At 39.9% G+C, this 20,823-nt stretch overlaps 1 long non-coding RNA gene across 1 annotated transcript; it reads right to left on the bottom strand.

The window, feature by feature from the left end:
* Positions 1-2,630: 2,630 nt before the first annotated feature.
* On the bottom strand, positions 2,631-20,530 carry LOC128092440 (uncharacterized). Its single transcript, XR_008211774.1, has 3 exons — positions 20,002-20,530; positions 19,232-19,912; positions 2,631-3,113 (listed from the first exon to the last, which is right to left on the bottom strand). It is a non-coding gene; the product is annotated as an uncharacterized LOC128092440 (long non-coding RNA).
* Between the last annotated feature and the right edge of the window lie 293 nt (positions 20,531-20,823).

Below are 20,823 nucleotides of genomic sequence, written 5' to 3'. Positions count from 1 at the left end.
GCAAACGAGACAAATCGAATTGAAGCTGTCCAACGCAAATTCACTCGATTCGCATTGCGGTACTCTCCCAATCAATCTTTGGATTATGCCAGTCGATGTAATTACCTTCATCTTGATTATTTGTCTGTCAGGAGAGATTTAGCGAAAACCGTGTTTGTTTCTGATCTGTTGAGATCCAACATTGATTGTCCTTACTTGGTCGGACAACTCAACATCAACATTCGCCGGCGAACACTTCGCTCGTTTGCTTTTCTGACCCTACCCTTTGCTCGCACCAATTACGCCTTCAATGAACCATTCTCCAGCATGTGCAGAGTCTTCAATCGGTGCTACTCGTCCTTCGATTTTAATTTGTCTCGTCCTGTTCAAAAACTTAAATTCTTGACGTTTCTCCGAGAAGAAAATCCCCCACCCCTTAACCCTCTAGTTTAGGTTTACAATTGTAGCTTATTTATTTATTTATTTATTTATATTGTATGTAATTTTCGTTAGCCCAATAAGTTAGTTTAAGTAATTATGTAAAAGCCTTTTTGTCATTTGGACTGTAAATCTGTTGACAATAAAAAAAAAGAGGTTTTGTGCCTATTTGAGAAGGACCCATCGGTAGGCGATCCACTCAAACGGGCTTTTCCCTCCAAACAAAACAAAACAAAACAAAACAAGTTATGGTTTAATGTCCCCTGAACAAATATTCCTGTGCAGACATAGTCCATAAAAGTTTGTGTTTGGGCATGGCAGGGCGTTTTAGGGAGAAAAATTAGTATTTTTTAGCCAAAAAATTCCAAAAATCACCTCCCAAAACGAGCCAAAAAAATTTGCAGCCAAAACTAATGTATTCAGCTTATAGGAAATTTTACGAAGATCATTTTGCTTTTTTTTAACATTCAATGTATGTCCACGCAAAGCCGAGATATTTGCATTTTAGTGAACAAAAAGTGACGAATTTTCAAAATTCTTGGTATATAAGCGTTTTTAGCATAAAACATAGGTTACTATGATTACAAACGAGAAGGCATATATTTTGGATATTTTTATTTTGTTCGCTCAAAAATGATATTTGTTAATAATATTTCATGAAAAAACATGAGATTTCTCACAATGTGACGTAAACGACAAATAATCATAAATCAAAATTAATTTTATTAAAGTTCACATCTCCAAGCTGTGAACGTGATTTTTTGGTATGTACATTCGAATGAAACAAATTCTTTTATAAAAAACTTATTTTTTCAAAAATAGTTACCCATTAGAGCTTTATTTGTTCATATCGAGAAGAGCACAGAGCAGTACTTATAAATATGTCGTTTACGTCGCATTGTGATAAAATCTCATGTTTTTTCATGAAATGTTATTAACAAATATCGTTTTTGAGCGGGCAAAATAAAAATATCCAAAATATATACCTTCCCGTTTGTAATCATAGTAACCTATGTTTTATGCTAAAACGCTTATATATCAAGAATTTTGAAAATTCGTCACTTTTTGTTCACTAAAATGCAAATATCTCGGCTTTGCGTGGACATAAATCGAATGTTAAAAAAAGCAAAATGATCGTTTGCTGCCAAACAAATTACAGCATTTCATTTCGCTACCACTTTTTTTTTGTTTACGTCGCATTGTGATAAAATCTCATGTTTTTTCATGAAATGTTATTAACAAATATCGTTTTTGAGCGGGCAAAATAAAAATATCCAAAATATATACCTTCCCGTTTGTAATCATAGTACCGTAATCTGGGGTGAATTGGGACTACAGTATGAAGGGACAGCAGTTTTTAGACCACTTAAAGCTTTTAAATTTGGAAATGGATGTACACATTCTGTTGGCCTGAGTCTGTTCTATCCGAAACCAACCAGAAAAATCTAAATATTGTGCTCCAACATGGTTAAAACTGCTGTCCCAATTCGCCCCATGTGTCCCGATTGACCCCAGTTTACGGTAACCTATGTTTTATGCTAAAACGCTTATATATCAAGAATTTTGAAAATTCGTCACTTTTTGTTCACTAAAATGCAAATATCTCGGCTTTGCGTGGACATAAATCGAATGTTAAAAAAAGCAAAATGATCTCCGTAAAATTTCCTGTAAGCTGAATGCATTAGTTTTGGCTGCAAAATTTTTTGGCTCGTTTTGGGAGGTGATTTTGGAAATTTTTTGGCTAAAAACTACAAATTTTTCTTCCTAAAACGCCATGCCATGCTCAAACATAAGCTTTTATGGACTATTTCTGCACAGGAATTTGTTCAGGGGACATTAAACTATAACTTGAAGCCCAAGGCGACCAAATTTGAATGACTTTAGTATGATTGTTACGCGCATTTCTGAAAAATACTCGAAAAATGCACTTTTTTCATTCAAGCTCCGCGCGCGAGTTGTAAACCATTTTTGGGATTTTTTTGTTGTATGAAAACATTGTTCCTGACATCCTAATCTATCATTCTAGGGGTGAGCACCGAAGATTTGACAACTTTTCATTTTTTTTGGAACGGCCTAATGTGCATGCTTTTGCATGCGGTTTTACCATCGGATTTTTTGCTGTGGACCTCAAACTTCAATGTCCGTTTTACCCAACTTCCCTTCGTCGTAGAGGGCTTATATGTGGCATGAGTTCATCTCATGTATAGACAAATAAATGCTGGAAGTTTTATCCAAATAAGAGCACCTCGATACGACCTGTTTCACATTGGCGAAATACTCGCTCTTAAACCAAAAACAAAGTGATCATTTGCAACCCGTTTGAAAAGAAGTCTTAGCCGGTATCGGTAAATTTTCAACAATTTAGAGTCAACAAGCTTTGAAAACTTAAAACCATAATAGATACTCACGATCATGTGGTGGTTCTGGCAGCGCCTTTCGAACTCCTTTAACGCATCGTTTGCTGCCAAACAAATTACAGCATTTCATTTCGCTACCACTTTTTTTGCAATCTCTGTTACGTCTACATAGAGTTGGAATGAGCTGAAAAGGAGCCTGTTTCTCCTGTGGACAGATCAGTAGTTCCTTGCCTTTGTTATTTTTCCGCTTGTTCAATTTGGTTGGGCCAATGTTAATGTTTGTAACACTATTAACAACTGATATAGTGTTGTTATTTTTGTCTGTAGCATTGTAGGCATCTGTAATTGATCAGTATCAAATAATTAATTATGACCCATAGATGTCGTCCGTGTTCGAACCGGTTGTTGCGTTTGAAACGGAATTTGTGTACGATTCTAATTAGATTCCGTTTCAGAATTCGGATTGATTTGACTGGGGACCAGTATCCTTTTAAAGGTAGGTTACTGCGCCAGTACCCTTTTGAAGGGTTTCGCCTCATACCCTTTCAAAAGAGTGACGACGTGTAAAGTTGAGAAAAGGACAGAAAGTACCCTTTTAAGGGTTATAGACAAATCCAGCGAAAGCTCAACGCTGCTTCCCAGTTAACTCAATCCGAATTCTGAAACGGAATCTAATTAGAATCTTATACAAATTCCGTTTCAAACGCAACAACCGGCTCCGTGTTCGAACCGGTTGTTGCGTTTGAAACGGAATTTGTGTACGATTCTAATTAGATTCCGTTTCAGAATTCGGATTGATTTGACTGGGTTTTTGATGGTGAGAGATTTGACAGCTCCCATACTAATGGTACGTTCGTTTGATGGCTAGTTCGGCACTGAGTGCCGCACTCAGAGCTGTCAAAGTGTTTCTTTGAAGAAACTCGCGCTAGTTCCGCACGAGTTTCGCCGCCATCTTGGAACTGAAACTCTAGTGCCGCACTCAATATTTTTTCAGTTTCATGCGAGTTCCATGCACACTGAAAAAGAATGTTCGTTTGAACCAAAACTGGCACCGACGAGTGCGGCACTCAGTGCCACACTGGCTGTTCAAACGAACGTACCATAAATGTCTCGATTCTCATATTTTTTGTTAATTTTCTTTAAAAAAAAAACTTAACATATGAAAACTATATATTTTTGGTGCCAAAAATTCCTGCTGAATCGGATGGTGTACTTATCTCGATTGCAAATTTTTCGAGCAGTTTTTATTTTAATAATATTCTAGACACATTTTGTGCACCTAATCAATCAATACTTTTATCATAAATAATCATTTTATTGCTTAAAAATTGAGTTTTCCTGAGCTCCCATATTCAAATATATCACGGGTATGAATCTTCAAGCAAATTCAATATGGCGACTTGTATCAGAAGAAAGTGAGGCATTTTCGCTAGTTCTCACTGTTCTGTGTTCTGCGTGCACTTCCGCAAACATCGACCATGGCACACACATACACTCAAAAAAAATATTCACGTTGAAGTTACGTGAAAAGCTATGTGGTATTTTTCCACTAGGGTTTTCACGTAACTTCTACGAGGTGACCCTAGTAGAAACGGAATTTGTTTGGCCAGATCCCTTCACGTTGATTCTACGTGTTTCACGCTAAATGAATCAATCGATGATGTCTACATGTATGTTGTAGTAAGCGTTATATGAACTTTATAGTAGTAGTTTCTGATTTTAGTTTCTTTTTTTCGGATGGAAATAAGAAGAATTAATTTTAATTAGCAGATACTTTTTTTATTTATACTTTTTCAACTTTTTTGAAACGATTTCACTGTACACAACTTTGTAATTCCGTGCCTCTTGCCGGAAATAAACTGATGACTGCACTGCACTGTATGCTGTGTATATATCATATATGATATGTGGTCAAAGTTTGCCGATTCTGCTGACAGCAGAGAAACCCTGTTCGGCGTACTCGGCGTAGATGATTGGACCAGATACCAACTCCATGACCTGGAACGAGTTGTGTAATCCGTACTCGTACTTCTCCGGGGCACAATGAGCGTGAAAGTGGGCGACGTAATTTCTGCTATATTTGCTGTTTTTTCTGGCGTCCCACAAGGCAGCCACCTGGGTCCCCTGATTTTTCTCCTCTATATGAACGACGTGCATCCTCTGCTTAAATGTCACAAGCTGTCTTACGCGGACGACATAAAGCTTTTCACTGTTATCGAGGAGACCAGAGACTGCCAGGTTCTTCAAGAGCAGCTCACCCGGTTTGCCAACTGGTGCTCCGATAACAGAATGGTTCTAAATGCAACTAAGTGTTCAGTAATCACCTTCACCCGCAAACGCAACAAAATTTCCTTTGACTATACTCTTTCAAACACCACCATACCTCGGACTTGCTGTGTGAAAGATTTAGGCGTGATGCTGGATAGCAAAATGACGTTTACTGACCATATTACGTATATGGTTTCCAAAGCTTCTAAAACATTAGGATTCGTCTTTAGGATAGCTAAGCATTTTCGAGATTTAGGTTGTCTCAAAGCTCTTTATTGCTCGCTGGTTCGTTCTACGCTCGAGTACTGTTCCACGGTTTGGGCTCCCTTCTACCAGAACGCCATTTAACGCGTGGAGTCGGTGCAGCGAAAGTTTGTCAAATATGCCCAACGTCACATCACCTGGCCTGATCCTTTAAATCCTCCGAGCTATGCTGAGCGTTGCAAAATGCTAAACCTTGATCTTCTCTCGGTAAGACGTGATGTTGCAAAGGCAGTGTTTGTAGCTGACCTCCTGCAGTCGTCCATTGATTGTCCCCGCCGGCGTGTACTTCGCAACCACTCCTTTTTGACGGTTCGCCGAGCTCTCACTAATTACGGACATAACGAACCAGTTTCTAGTATGTGTCGTATTTTTAACTTGTGCTCTGACCATTTCGACTTTGACCTATCCCGCGACAAAATCAAAATCCGTTTCCTTAATTTCCTCAAGTCCCTTCCCTGACAACACACACGTAGATTTTAGAACACTGTGATATTTTTGTTAATTTATTTAGTTTAAAAGTGAACCCGTCTTGTATCATTTGAGTTTTGTGTACTTGTTGATGCGAAAAGACGAGGTGGTTTTGTGCCTTTTTGAGAGAGTGTCTTGGAATATACTAGACACATCTCAAGGGGGCTTTTGTCCACTTCCTAATAAATAAAATGAAAATGAAAATGACAATCGGCATAGATCCACGACCCGTTGGCCAAGTCCAAAACATTTCCGGTGGCGTCAATCACCACAGTAACATCGGCCACAATTGCCGTTCCGACGGACGAAATCGACGTCAGGATGATGACCGAGATTGCGCCTGGGATCGCCTTCGAGGGGTCCTTTAGGTCTCCGCTGGTGATATCACCGGCCAGAATGCCAATGGCCATCGAGAAAGAAGATGCTTCTTCTAGACATCTGAAACAAAAAAACATTAATTCTTTTAAAAAACTGTTAAAACTAAATTTAACTTACCATCTGTTTCATTTTCGATAAAATTTTGCGACCACAAGTCCGGCAGCAGTTCTTCACCGAACGCCATCAATTTTCATACTAAAATAATCACGTAGAAATTTCGCCGAATGGCGCACTCGAGTTCCGTTGAAGTTACATTTCAAAACACATAAAAACTACATGGAAAACCCTAGTGGGAAAATACCATAAGGCTTTTCACATAACATCAACGTGAAAACATTTTTTTTGCCAGTACACTTTCACATTATTTTTACGTGTGTCACGTAAAACGAGCCTAGCGAGGGGAAAATCAGGGTTACGTGATTTTTCAGGTAGCATCAACGTGTGGATTATTTTGAGTGGCGGGTAGCAAAGTCCCAGTTAACTCAATCCGAATTCCAAAACGGAATCTATTTAGAATCGTATAGAAATTCCGTTTCAAACGTAACAACCGGTTCCGTGACGTCGGGTGCAAATTTGATTTGCTTCGATGTTTGCTACCCGCGCTGGAGATGCACTTAGAACGAGTAAACTATGAACTGTATTTTAAGATAAATCCTCCAAGCGTTCTTACTTGATCCGCACGAGTTTTGCAACCACGCAGTGTTGTTGTCATCTTGATGAAAATGTTCAAAAGTTCTTGTGGTGAAAACAGGTCACTACTGCCTTCATCCGTTGATGCTGGTTGGTTTACCCTCGGTTGCTGACTGAAGCCTGGAGGTGTCTACTCGAACAGATCCCGCTCCAGGTGACGCCAAAGAAGGAAAATCCACGTCCGTGAAAGTTGGAGGTGTTTTGCGACGATTTGGTTGGTGCCTCGTCTTCGCTAGCTGCCGATTTTTTTTTACAAACTCAGCTCGTTTTGGGCAGCTTCGATTCTTGGTAGAATGGTCGCCGCCGCAATTGAAGCATTTGGCTTCGATGTTTTCGTTGATTGTTTCGATTGATTGGACGATAACGTTCCCAAGACACGATGATGTTGAAAATTGCCCGAACTGCTTTCAGCTAAGACGGCGTTGTCGATCCTTTCTCGAGATGAACCAGGTACAGTTGATCACGATACTTGATGTCCTTGTTGTGTCTCGTCATCTTGAAGACTTTAATCACGTTCAACTTTTGAGTTTTGAGCTCTTATTCCCAGTTAACTCAATCGGAATTCTGAAACGGAATTCAATTCGAATCGTTTACGTATTCCGTTTCAAACGCAACAACCGATTCCGTGTACGTACCGGTTGCTTCGTTTGAAACGGAATACGTAAACGATTCGAATTGAATTCCGTTTCAGAATTCCGATTGAGTTGACTGGGTTTCAGCACACTAGCATCCATGTCGTACAGGCCTTGGAGGACCTGTTTCATGGGGCGTTTACCTAGATCGTCATGGCTGTTGTATTCAATCTTTCTGTTGTACAGGAAATCCCGAACGTAGCTGTAATCTTTTCTGGTAGGTAGCAGAATTTTGAGTCAATCAGCACACAAGCGAATGAAAGCTCGTATAGCACCAGATTTGATAAACCCGGTCAGCCACTTTCGTGGCAGTGCGTGGCCGAATGGTTACGATGTCCGCTTTGTAAGCGGATGATTCTGGGTTCGATTCCCATCTGCTCCAACCATCCATCGGATGAGGAAGTAAAATGTCGATCCCGGCCTTGGTTGTTAGGACGTTAAGTCATTCCTGGTGTAGGAGTCGTCTCCATGCCATAAGTACAAACAACACACCAAACCAAGCCTACTCCGGTGGAATCGCTGGCGGCGGTTGGACTCGCAATCCGAAGGTCGTCAGTTCAAACACTGGGGTGGAAGGTTCCTTGGAGTAGAAAGAGGTTTGGGTGCTCTCCCCATTCAAGCCTTCGGACTCCTAGGTTCGAGCAGAAACTTGCAATAGAGACCACAAAAGACCCGGGGGTCGTTAATGTGGATGGTTTGATTTGATTTTTGGTCAGCCACTTTCGCACCGAATCCGATGACGATGTTTTCACAAAAATGGGTGGCAACTTTTCCCGTCGTCCACATTCTTCCTTCTCGCTTACGTCCACAGGGAGGGTAGCGAACTGGATTCCAGTCGAATTTTGAGCGTCCTTGCTCAAACTGCATGGCCTTGCAGGTAGCGCTTCGGCATTCTTTAGCTTCTTCAAATCTGCCGATCCTGCTGGTGAGGACCGCCTCTTTTTCTTGCCGTGAGGCATTTTTTGCACTTTTCTTGGTGTGTGAGGGACGCACGTCTGACTTTGCTTCTCTGCTAATCGCAGACTCCGTTAGTTGTTGTGGGTTTTGTGTGTTGGGACATTACTTGCGTGTACGTGGTTGTTTTGTTTATCTAAATGTTTACATTTGCTCATTGAACTCATTCGTGTCGAACGGAAGCAGTGTTGACGTTCTCCGTCGTTTAAAATTAAAACAGTCGATTGGCGGATCAAATGTTTGGCAATTGTTGCCGTATTCTGGTAAGTGAAATAAATCATTACAGCCAAGCCTTGGAAAATCAATATTTATTTTTCTGTTTATGTTCTATTTTCAGGTTTTGTTTCCACGGACAGGGAGCCCGAATTCAAAGCCCTCCCCAATGGAACCAGGGCCGAAAATTTCCTACGGGAATGATTGTGTGCTGCCTCGGTCATCACCACAGAAAACTCGTGGGCCAAGTTGGAGCCCGCGACGGTCGGCTGATATGATCGTCGATTTGAAGTGGAAAAAATCAACGGTCCCGGGTGTGCCCAACTCCAGGCCGCGACGGATTATTCTTGGGCGCTGATTTTCGTAACGTCGGTCCAGGTCATCAAGGTCTCCAGGGAGCCAACGATGCTAGGAAGTTGATGGCGAAAACGTCGGCCGCGTACGGCAGGAGGTTAGGAAACCACGCGAGCAGCTAGAACGCCGGAACCATGGACCATGGGTGCGTTTGTGAGATGCCCTTCGGAATTTCCAGACAAAAAAAAAATTAGTGTATTGTATAGAGTGTTGTGGTGTAATTGAGATGGTGTATTAGTGAATATGAACAGCGTACGCGAAAATAAAATTTTAAAAGAACAACTAATTTTTTTCATTCATTTGAGATCCTAAATAACAAAAAAAAGAAGAAAATGCCCCACCCCCAACCTCCCACACTGTAAAAGTTAGTAGAAAATCATATGATATTCACATTCCAATCAGGCATGGGTTGCGTGAAAATGCTGCAACCTTAACGTGAAATTCTTGTGAAATGGAGTATGCATGGTTGTATTGGTGCACTTGAAAATTGATGCAGTCTAGCCTCCAGAGGTTCACGTAGATTTGGCATGAACATCCATATGGAGAATAATCACCTGTATTTTCATGCAACATTGTGGTGAACAATATTTTGAGTGTTGTTTTTCTTTCCCCTGAGGCTTCCAGGTTTTTCAGATTTTAACTTAGTTGGAAGGTTTTCAAAAATAAAATAAAGAATGTATTGGCTACAGCTTTTGACACTGAAAACGCCATGTCTCTTTATTAAAAACAAATTAATAGCGATCGAAAAAAAATGACACTTGCCCTCCAAGAAACCTCCATCGCGATTCATCGTGCTCTCGTGTCTTCGTTACCCACTTGGAAAATAATCTGGTAAATTTGAGTGTCTGGCGCAGGCGGACGTTTTTCGTGCAGTTCAGACACACTTGGCATAGAGACCCTAAATAGGAAGACTGGTCTAAGTTTGCTAAATCGATCTGGCAACGTATGTTTTGAGCTTGGCAACACTGATAAGTTTTGCTGGGCGTAAAGGCAAATGCTCGTTTGGATACGTCAAACTCGTGTCTGTTTGGGAACGTCAAATTCACTCTCCCTATTTAGGATCTCTAACTTGGCACACTTATTCTAACCAAGTTTTGCGAATCTGGCGAAAATCGGGCAAATTTTCTGCCAGCTGTCTGACAACAAAATCAACCGGTTCAATCGGTTGAACCGTGCACGACCGGTGCCCAGTTAACTCAATCGAAATTCTGAAACGGAATTCAATTCGAATCGTTTACGTTTCCCGTTTCAAACGCAACAACCGACTCCATGTACGTACCGGTTGTTGCGTTTGAAACGGAATTGAGTTGACTGGGTGTGTGTCACATTCGTCAGAAATCATTTCAGAAATCTGGGGCAAATCTGAGAGAAATTCTGCCAGATGGCTGGCGCAAACCCCCAGACGAACGTCAGAATTGTGCCCGCCATTTCCGACCGGGTATCCTGTCAAATCAATCCGAATTCTGAAACGGAATCTAATTAGAATCGTACACAAATTCCGTTTCAAACGCAACAACCGGTTCGAACACGGGTTTATCTGATTTGCCACAGTGCATAGGAAAATGAAATGTCCGTGTTGGTGTGTTAGTAACAGCTTAAGCAACAAATAGTCGCGTTTTTTGGTTCTCCACTAAACATTTGTACAAATGGTGCTCAGTGTACACAAGCTTGACTGCTTGAAGGTTAATGGAACATTTCAGCGGTACGATCTTTCTGCCCTAATTGATCAATAGCTATGAGTAGCGTTCACTGCCTTGCGCGTGCCCCTGTAAAAACGAGTTATGGAACGGTGCATTGTTATTTTTTTTATGTTGCGCACTGCTAAGGTTTCTATTGATATTTTTTTCAAATATTTGCAGTAAGCTATCCGAGTTCCATCAACTTTGGATAAGAGAAGAGGATCGGACAATTTTAATCCTTGCAAAAACATACACTACCTTTTGAACGTGAATTGCAATAAAATATTACCTCAAAAAAATCTCAGTTTCTTTCCATTTTATGCCAGTAGTTTATGTACTTTTTTACAGTGCGCAGTTGCTTTGATTTTGTTCCGTAATGAGCAGCTGTTATTTTGTTTCGGCTTCGTTTTGGTGCCGTAAATGACAGCTCTCTTTTGTTCTGGTGCCGTAATTGACAGCATATGATGGCTGCGGATGTCGCCCCCTTAGTCTTGGCAGACTTCAAATTCGCCAACAATCATTTTTTGACCGTTAGGGTGACCTAAACCGTGCTAGGTAGGTCCCAAAAAAGGCCATTTTCGTCAAAAAACAACATTTTTCTAAAAATCATAACTCCGTGCCGTTTCTACCGATTTTAGCTGTCTTGGACGTAAATAAAAGGTGATTGGCAATGTCGAACACGCAGAAAAGTTCAGACTTATCACATTGATAAATAAAATTATCAACATCAATAATTTATAATTATTAATTTGATAACGCAAACTCGTGCTTTCCATTTCATTAGGGCACAAAACTTTTGTAAACAAGAGTGTATCCCTCTCACACCTTATGCAAACTGTCATTTGAGTGAAAGGGATACACTATTGTTTACAAAAGTTTTGTGTCCTAATGAAATGTTTGGCTCCAACTTATCGTTTTGATAAAGTTTTATTGTCAAAACGACAATCATTATCACTCAAAAAAACATTCAGGTTGAAGTTACGTGAAAACCTATGTGGTATTTTTCCACTAAAGTTTTTACGTAACTTCTACGAGGAGACTCCAGCAGAAACGGAATTTGCTTGGCCAGATCATTTCACGTTTGTTCTACGTGTTTCACACGTAAAAGCTAAATGGAACGTCGATGATATCTACGTGTTTGTTTTGGTAAACGTTATATGAACTTTGTAGTAGTAGATTTTGGTTTTTGTTTCACTTTTTTTCGAATAGAAATAATAATGAAGTCAGTTAAATTTGCATAAACTTGTTTTATTTAATCAATATTTGGAAAGATCTCACCATTAGTAAGTAAATCGTAAAAAAATGCCATTTGCTGGAAACACGGATGAGACCTTTCCACCAGGTCGGCGCTGCCTCGACAATGTGCGTGACCAAATGGTCGCGATCACCTCCCCAAGGATCTCCGAGTAGTCCAGTCCGTTTGCCACGCGCAGAATCGCCACCGATGGCCAGTGCTTTGTGCACCATGTTTACTACTACTTCTACTCGGCCGTCACTCTTATAACCGAGCATTGTCGAGATATTCCGTACCCATGACCTCAGCCAACCGGGGGTTGTTGGAGATGGCCGGTTGCGGTACCAGGCAATGGTTAATCGGCCGCTGTTGAGAAAAGAGAAAGGTTCATAAAGTAACAGTTTGTATATTTTTTTAGATTTTGAGAAACTAACCTCTTCATAATTCTGCTGCTGATGGCCAAGACCTTGGGAAAGTCCCGGCGTAGCAACCTGGATCGGATTTCCTGGGCTCACGAACTTTGCTTACTGGAGATTGCTGGTGATGACCAGTTTTGGTGCCAGTGACCGCCGAAAAACTAAAGTTGCTGCTATCAGAAATCAGCTTCTGCAAAAACTTTCATTAATTACATATAAAATTATTCAAACTTAATTTAACTTACCGTCTCTTTCTTTTTCAACTAAATTTAACAAGCAAGTCCGGCAGCAGGTCTTCACCGTACGCCATGAATTTTCATACTAAAATAATCACGTAGAAACTTCACCGAATGGCGCACTCGAGTTCCGTTAAAGTTACATTTCAAAACACATAAAAACTACATGGAAACCCCTAGTGGAAAAATATCATAAGGCTTTTCACGTAACATCAACGTGAAAACATTTTTTTGCCAGTACACTTTCACATTATTTTTACGTGTGTCACGTAAAACGAGCCTTGCGAGGGGAAAATCGGGGTTACGTGATTTTTCAGATAGCATCTACGTGTGGATTTTTTTGAGTGTATTGTTTTTTTGATAAATAAAATTGTCACTAAATATCTGCTGTCATTCCAAACATAAATGAACAAATCAAAAAGAAAGAAACAAACATGTGGATTAGGGTGCCCAGAATATGGGACTTTTTTCAAAACCACACGCTCCACACGCTGATTATTGTTCCTTTACCTATTTTTGGACTCTGGGCCAAATATGAGCAAAATCAGTCATCATTTACCCATTGATACTCGGAGGTGAAGTTTGTATGGGAAAAAATCGAAAAAATGTATGGAAAACCCAAGATTCTTACGGTTTGGTCTGGCGGTGCGCCACTTCCATCCAAATATTCCCAAAAGTGGATTCTTATTGGAAATTATTGCTCTACAACTTTGTAGAACATACCAAAGCTGTAAAACTCGATCCTGAAAAGTTATTGGCGATTTAAAAAAGTAATTTGTGTATGGAAAACATTTTTTTTACCAACTTTAGGCTCGGGTATCAATGGGTTAATCTCATCCAATTTCGCTCAAAATTTACAGATGCTTAAAATAACCCAAAAACCCGTTTTCTGCTTGTGGAGCAGGGGGTCATTTTTCTGGGCACCCTAATTTGGATTCATCGAAGAATATTCTAATCGAACTATTTTTGAAAAGTGAAACGTACTGTAAATCGGTTCGATGTGCTTAAGAAAAAAGCCGGAAATGCCGCCGCCGCCACTAATTCTACCGCGGCGAGTTCTTCGTAGAATCTGGCTTATCCAGGTTTTTAAGCGAAGATGGCGTTTGAATGGTGACCGCCCGAAATGTCAAAATCGCGCAGTAGCACCAACATTAGAAAAAAACTTGTTCCGTAATGTTGGTACCACTGCGTGATTTTGACATTTCGGGCGTTCACCATTCGAACACCATCTTCGCTTAAAAACCTCGATACTGAACCCACAGACAAACAGACGGGACACTCGAGTGCCGCACCATCGTCCTCCAAAAACGGTTATTTCAAATGCAATTTTGTTTCGGCATCCACTCACCCGGCGCTGATGGCGCTGCTGTCGTGACAGCTCGCCCGTCTTTTCTCAGTGTGTGTGATTTTAAGTTGAGCGTGAGCACGTGTGAGGCAGCAAATGAAAACAAAACAATTATGGTGGAATTCAGGAATTCTAACGGTGATCCACAATCCAGGCTTTGCTGGACAAGATTGGGGCAATCTTGGCCAGGGTCAAATAAGCGGCTGACTAACGAGGACATACCTTTTGCCCCACTATTAACCCGGGAGGCCTCCTCAACAGCTCGCCGATGTTGAGGCTGCTGCTGAGGCGCCTGATACTGCGGAAGCCGGATCCTATGGTGGAGTCATCTCCTTCGAAGCAACCAGCTTTTCCTTCGTGGACTGCTGCTGCTGGTCGTCCTTTTGGCGATGGTGCGTCGATCATGGGCGCCACTCAATCTTCTTCCACAGTAAAGTTTCTTTGATTTTGTTTCGATGTATGATTTTGTGGCAGCGTTTTTCGGAATCTTTGCGACTTTTTGCTTTCGTTGTTTGGCGCAACTTCACTGCTCCGTGGACACGTTCCCCGCGGATGTTTTCAGAAGTTCATCATGGGGAGAAATTCTGGTAGATTTGAATTGGATTTTTTTTGTATTTCACTGGTGTTTTCGTGACAAGGGGTATCGAGATTTCGGTGGAGGAGGAATCTTTGACAGAACTTGGAAGCAACGGGAGGACCAGTTTTTTGGTCTCTATCGTTGCGGTTGTGGTGCGTCGTTGCTGATGCTGCCGCATTATTTGGCTCATGAAGTTCTGCCATTGGATACGGAACCAACCGTGGAACCGACCCATCGTCATCTTCGGCCGTCGGTCTTGATTTTTATGTTTTTCATAAGTACTCGATGAAATCAACAACAAAATTATTTCGATCAGCTGATGATGTTTACAATCGTTATGGCTTGATTGTCTCACGCATATGTAGCAGTGCGTGGCCGAATGGTTACGCTGTCCGCTTTGTAAGCGGATGATTCTGGGTTCGATTCCCATCTGCTCCATCCTTCCATCGGATGAGGAAGTAAAATGTCGGTCCCGGCCTTGGTTGTTAGGCCGTTAAGTCATTCCAGGTGTCGTCTCCATGCCATAAGTACAAACAACACACCAAACCAAGCCTACTCCGGTGGAATCGCTGGCGGCGGTTGGACTCGCAATCCGAAGGTCGTCAGTTCAAACACTGGGGTGGAAGGTTCCTTGGTGTAGAAAGAGGTTTGGGTGCTCTCCCCATTCAAGCCTTCGGACTCCTAGGTTCGAGCAGAAACTTGCAATAGAGACCACAAAAGACCCGGGGGTCGTTAATGTGGATGGTTTTTTTTTGATTTTTTGTCTCACGCATACATTGACATGACACATGACAGTGATGGGTTTGTATTGGTATGTTTGGGCTGCGCTTCGGCATCAGTTCACCAGACAGCGCTGGCATCGCCGTGATTTGGTGGTTTGATGAAGGACGATAGATTTCAAAAATAATTTGTATGGAGAGTCTCGTCTGCTTGTCTGTGCTGAACCTATGGGGACGACAACTACTCCCGTTACGGAAAGTTCGGCAGCGACTCGAAGTGCTGGAGAATCTGACAACTTCCGCAACCTTCAAGCTGCAACAAAGTACACCCCAGGCCACATTGAACAAATAGGCTGATCTTGGAATGGAATCAGAGGTTGATGGTGACAATTTTATATTGAGTTGTTTTTAAATAAAGATTTTATCGTGTTTTCAGATTTTCACCTGAATCTTTGGACGCTGTCAAAACGTTCCGGGCAACTTTAGCCTTGACAAACGCAAGCCAAAATGAAGCAGACGGTATCGGGAGGGTTGGTCCCTGTGGAGTTCCGGTTGGTCCACCACGGAGGTGGATCTTCAGCTTGGAGAGTCTGAAGTTGACCGAATACCAGAAGAACGAGGAATCTTTTTCACTTGGTGCATTCTCAGATTTGTGTAAATAAATACAGTCGTTGAATCACGCATTAAATAAGCAAATTTTTTGTTTGATTTGGAATAAAAATAACGAAAGAATAGTCTTGCTGGCTATTCTTAGTCTATATATCTATGGTTATAATAGTGATAAATACAATTTTCATTCCGATAAACAAAATTACAGTTTTGATTAACAAAATTTATCAAAATGATCAACAATTTTATCAATTTGAAAAGTTTTGCTTTTGACGTTTCTTCTAAGACGTTTATTAAATTGATAATACATTTTGTGAAATCGACAAAAAAGTTTTATCAAATTGATAAGAAAACTGATTGAATTTGATAAAAAAAATTGGTTGCCAACCGATAATTCTATTCATCGATTTGATAATTCATTTTTGTGCGTGTTATCCCGCATAGTCAACAACCATACAGTCACCATTTGTCGAATGATTTTTCCTAAATGATCTTGATAATACACCAAATAGGGTGCAACCGTACATTTTCCATTCCCCAAACAATCCTACAATTTATTAAATAGGTCGTTAGGTTATGTTACAATACATTTTTACAAGGGATTTTTTTCGTGGATCATAGTCGTACCCTACCCCAAACTGTTCAATTCTCATTTTATGTGAACCGTACCACAAATTAATAAAATATGATTTTAAATGGTGAACTGCTTTACCGACACTTACCGACACCAATTGAAAAGGGAGGAGCCAAAAAATAAACTTTACAAATGTTCTGGGAACTGTGGATTTAACGGGAATGGTAAGTATATGATTATTTGGTTAGCGTTTTTTTTGTAATGTCCGGGATTTGTTACCGCTTGATGATGATGTCTCCTGTTGATTAGAGAGCCTATATGGAGAGGCGAAATGTCACTCTCAGGGTTCCAATCGAACTGTCAAATCGGGGTTCCAATCGAGCAACAAGATCATGCAAGAACAAGGTCGGAATCATTTTAAAATAATTTTGGCAAAAAAACGTGACTTATTACAATCACATGTATTGTAAAACTGTTATTGATAATAATCTAGTAGTTTTTGTTATGTTTGTGCTTGTTCGGTACAAAAAAAGTGCCAGCACCAGAGAAAAACTACAAGTTTTTCAACCTTAAATTTGAATGACTTTGGGTGTTTAAAATATCTCCAAGAACATTTCATTTCCCTATGTAGGTCCCTACTGTTGATTCTTCCGTGGTGCAGCCGCCTTATCTAATTGAGCTATCTCAGTTACATTACGTTTGGCGGTTTAAAATGCATTTTATTATGAAATGTGGCCTCAAAATTTATCGTAAATATATCGTAACATGTATGGTAGAACCATACAAATAAATTATAGACCGAACAGTTATCGTTCTGATAATGGTCAATCAATTGTTTAAATTATTTGGACTTATAAAAATTATCACGAAAATAAATTAGCTTTACATACAAACTATATGGCAAACAGGTATATCGTTCCATGAATTGTTGAACAATGGTTTGAATTGTTGGGACTTAGGAAAATTTTCGCTGAGGTTCGGGTATATCATTCCATGAAATGTTGAACAATGGTTTGAATTGTTGGGACTTAGGAAAATTTTCGCCATAATTCAGGTATATCGTTCCATGAATTGTTGAACAATGGTTTGAATTGTTGGGACTTAGGAAAATTTTCGCTGAAGTTCGGGTATATCATTCCATGAAATGTTGAACAATGGTTTAAATTGTTGGGACTTAGGAAAATTTTCGCCATAATTCAGGTTTATCGTTCCATGAATTGTTAAAGTATTATCTGAATTATTCGGACTTAACGGTGCACATCAACCAAAGCTTTTGCACCCAGATTTTTGTTACAGACATTTTAGTATCTTCAAAACTACGGGTACTATCGACATATTTTTATATTCATCCCCTAAAGTACTGTCCACCAAGTAGTTTACAGCAAAGTTTCATTAATTTTACAATCCCGTAGTTGCAGTATTGGGTCCGTAAGTTTGACAATTTTGGTATAAGAAGACAACAACTTCCTTCGTTGCTGTGCACCCTTAAGATTTTTTTTTGCTGTAGTTCATTTGGCTCAATCATACAATACCTGTTTCAAATAATCCTAAGCGTTTGGCGAACAGTTATATCGTTCCATGAATTGCTGTTCAATTGTTTGGATTATTGGGACTTAAGAGTTTTTCGCTGAACTTCAAGTTGGAAATACTACGTCGGCTATGGTACCCTTATGTTTTAACAATAGCTGTTCCGAAAAATCCTTACCATATGGCGAAAATTTATATTTCTCCATGAATTGTTGAACAATTGTTTGAATCATTGGGACTTAAGAAAATTTTCGCCAAAAATTCATTTTTGGCTCAATCATACAAAAACTGTTTGAAATAATACCAAACATATGAGGAATAATTATATCGTACCATCAATTGTTGTGCAATTGTTTCAATTATTAGGACTTAGGAAATTTTCCGCTTAGGTTTCTTTGACTAAATCATACCGAGTATCATAACTTTTATCATACCGGCTACAGTACTATTATGTTCTAACAATAGCTGTTTCGAACCATCCTAATCGTATGACGAATAGATACCGTTCATTAAATTGTAGGAAAAAAAATCAACCATTCGAATATGTCAAGATAAGTGTAACTATTCGGGAAATAGTACCATTTAAATTTTGTTATATGGTCGTGACATTATATCAACAATATCGTGGGTCTCGTGGCGCAGGGGTAGCGGCTTCGGCTGCCGATCCCGATGATGCTATGAGACGCGGGTTCGATTCCCGCCTTATCCACTGAGCTTCTATCGGATGGTGAAGTAAAACGTCGGTCCCGGTTTCTCCTGTCTCGTCAGAGGCGCTGGAGCAGAAATCCCACGTTAGAGGAAGGCCATGCCCCGGGGGGCGTAGTGCCAATAGTTTCGTTTCGTTTCGTTTATCACAAATGGTAACCATACCAGAAATAATATTCTTATGATTTCGACAGTTTCACCTTTGGTATTTGATTATGCGGGTAACCATACGTTTCGAGATATGATTTTTTGAAAATAAAAACTGGATTTTTAGTCGCGCCGCGCGCAAAAACGGGAAAATGATGAAATCGGCAAAAAATCAACTATTTCCCTAAAACTGCGATAACTTTAAAATTTCAGCGATAACTTACACATGTTTGGGTACCAAAAGTTGCGTCTTTCAATTACGTATTAATTATAATAATGTAAAACAAATCTGAACTTTCATGGCAGTGTCCATCGGAGTAAGCGGGATAAACTTTCTGTTTACATTTGTTTATAGGATCTATTTAATAAAAGTCCTGATAATATCAGGACTTTTTGAAAAACTAAACAAAATATTATTTTGTTTCTAATTTGTAGTGGGTTAATCTTCTAAGCCACTATTTCACTTACCGACAGTCTCTTCGACGATTTTTGCATTGAAGTTCCCTCTTAGCCTACTTGGATGGCGACGCCGCTCACTTTTACTATCGTTGAAGTCGGTACCACGGCCCAGCACCAGAAGCCCATTGATTATCAGCCCCAATATCACAGTGTATGCAATTCTCATTGTGATTGTTCGTCATTCACACTTAACTTTAATCTAGTTTTTTTTAATATTCACTACAAGAACATAGTTACGAAAACCGCGTTAGCAGCAGCAGCTTTCCGAACATCCACTAGTACTAAAAAAACACGATCGTATAGTAGCGTAGACTTGAGTATAAAATCCTTGATCTGTTTTAGCGGTTAACACTGAACCTTTATGTTTCCTCTCACTTTATTCACACAGTTGTGACCAACGATGACATACAATATTTTGTTATGAGATGATGCTGTGGTTGATTGATGTAATTTATCGTTACAAAAAATAAAGTTTTACTTTAAATGCTGCACAATTCTCTTCTCTTGTTCTAGACTTGCTTGAACCATGCCAGTTGTAGTGCAAGTGTTAGTCGTTTGGCCTAAAATTATACTGCCGACAGGTGGCTGGTGGAGCGAGCAGTTCCAATTTGCGTCCACATCGTACAGCGAACGATTGAATAACTAGGCCTTAGACCGCAAAGTCTGCTGCATTCTCGTTCGTTTAATATGCTTGGCACAGCCACAGACAAACACACCCAAATTTAGAAAGAAAAAAAAATCAATATGTTAACGGTCGATTTAAGTAATCAAAAACTTACCAAGGTGACTTGAAATTCATCGCAGCTCCTAAAATTTTGCGCGTGTTTGAAAATTGTTCAAATATATCGTGCGATATGTGCGTGCATTCACAACAAGATGGCCCTAGTGAGGAGTGGCTGATATATTTTTGATAAAAATTTCAAATATTTACGTCCATTTGTCTGTAGTATAGCAGAGGTGGCAAGAGACCGGCTCACGTGTGTTGAAGGGAAAAGCGTAAAATTTCTATGGTTCTGCAAAGTAAACTGTTTGGCCTTCCGAAAGCTAGGATTAATTGTTCACCACGCTATCCAACTGTGCTAGACCATAGTGGATAGCTCTAAATATTTGATTGGATGCTTGAGTTGTGAATACAGAGTTCAAGTAGTAAACATCATTTTTTTAGTTATTAGTTTTCACGGAACAATAATTTAAAAAAAATGCGATTGAAATGCGTCCTCAAAAGTTGACGATTCTTAATAATTTTGTTAAGATTCGTGAATTTAAAACGGACAAATTCGTAGAAACTTTTCAAAAAGGGTGAAACCTTGGATGTAAACAAACAATCTACACTGAAAACCCAAGTATGGTAGTTGCTACCATATTGTAGGGTTAATTTGAGAACACGCACCGACGTATTTTTGCTGAAAACATTCCGTGCTTGGATTGACTGATAAACGCAGTCAGTTTTACTATGTCGAGAGCGGTATGGTAATTTTAACCCTCCAATATGGAGAGAATGATTATGATTTCGTAATTGCTACCATGCAATTTTGTGGAAGCATGGTACATTTTACCATATTTGCGTTTACTTTTACCAAAAAGCCGTAGTTAAATTAATA

This window comes from Culex pipiens, chromosome 1 (genome assembly GCF_016801865.2).
Source record: "Culex pipiens pallens isolate TS chromosome 1, TS_CPP_V2, whole genome shotgun sequence".
NCBI classification, from domain to species: Eukaryota; Metazoa; Arthropoda; class Insecta; order Diptera; family Culicidae; genus Culex; species Culex pipiens.
Note: the sequence above shows the minus strand (reverse complement) of the source record. Positions and strands in the feature narration are given on the sequence as shown.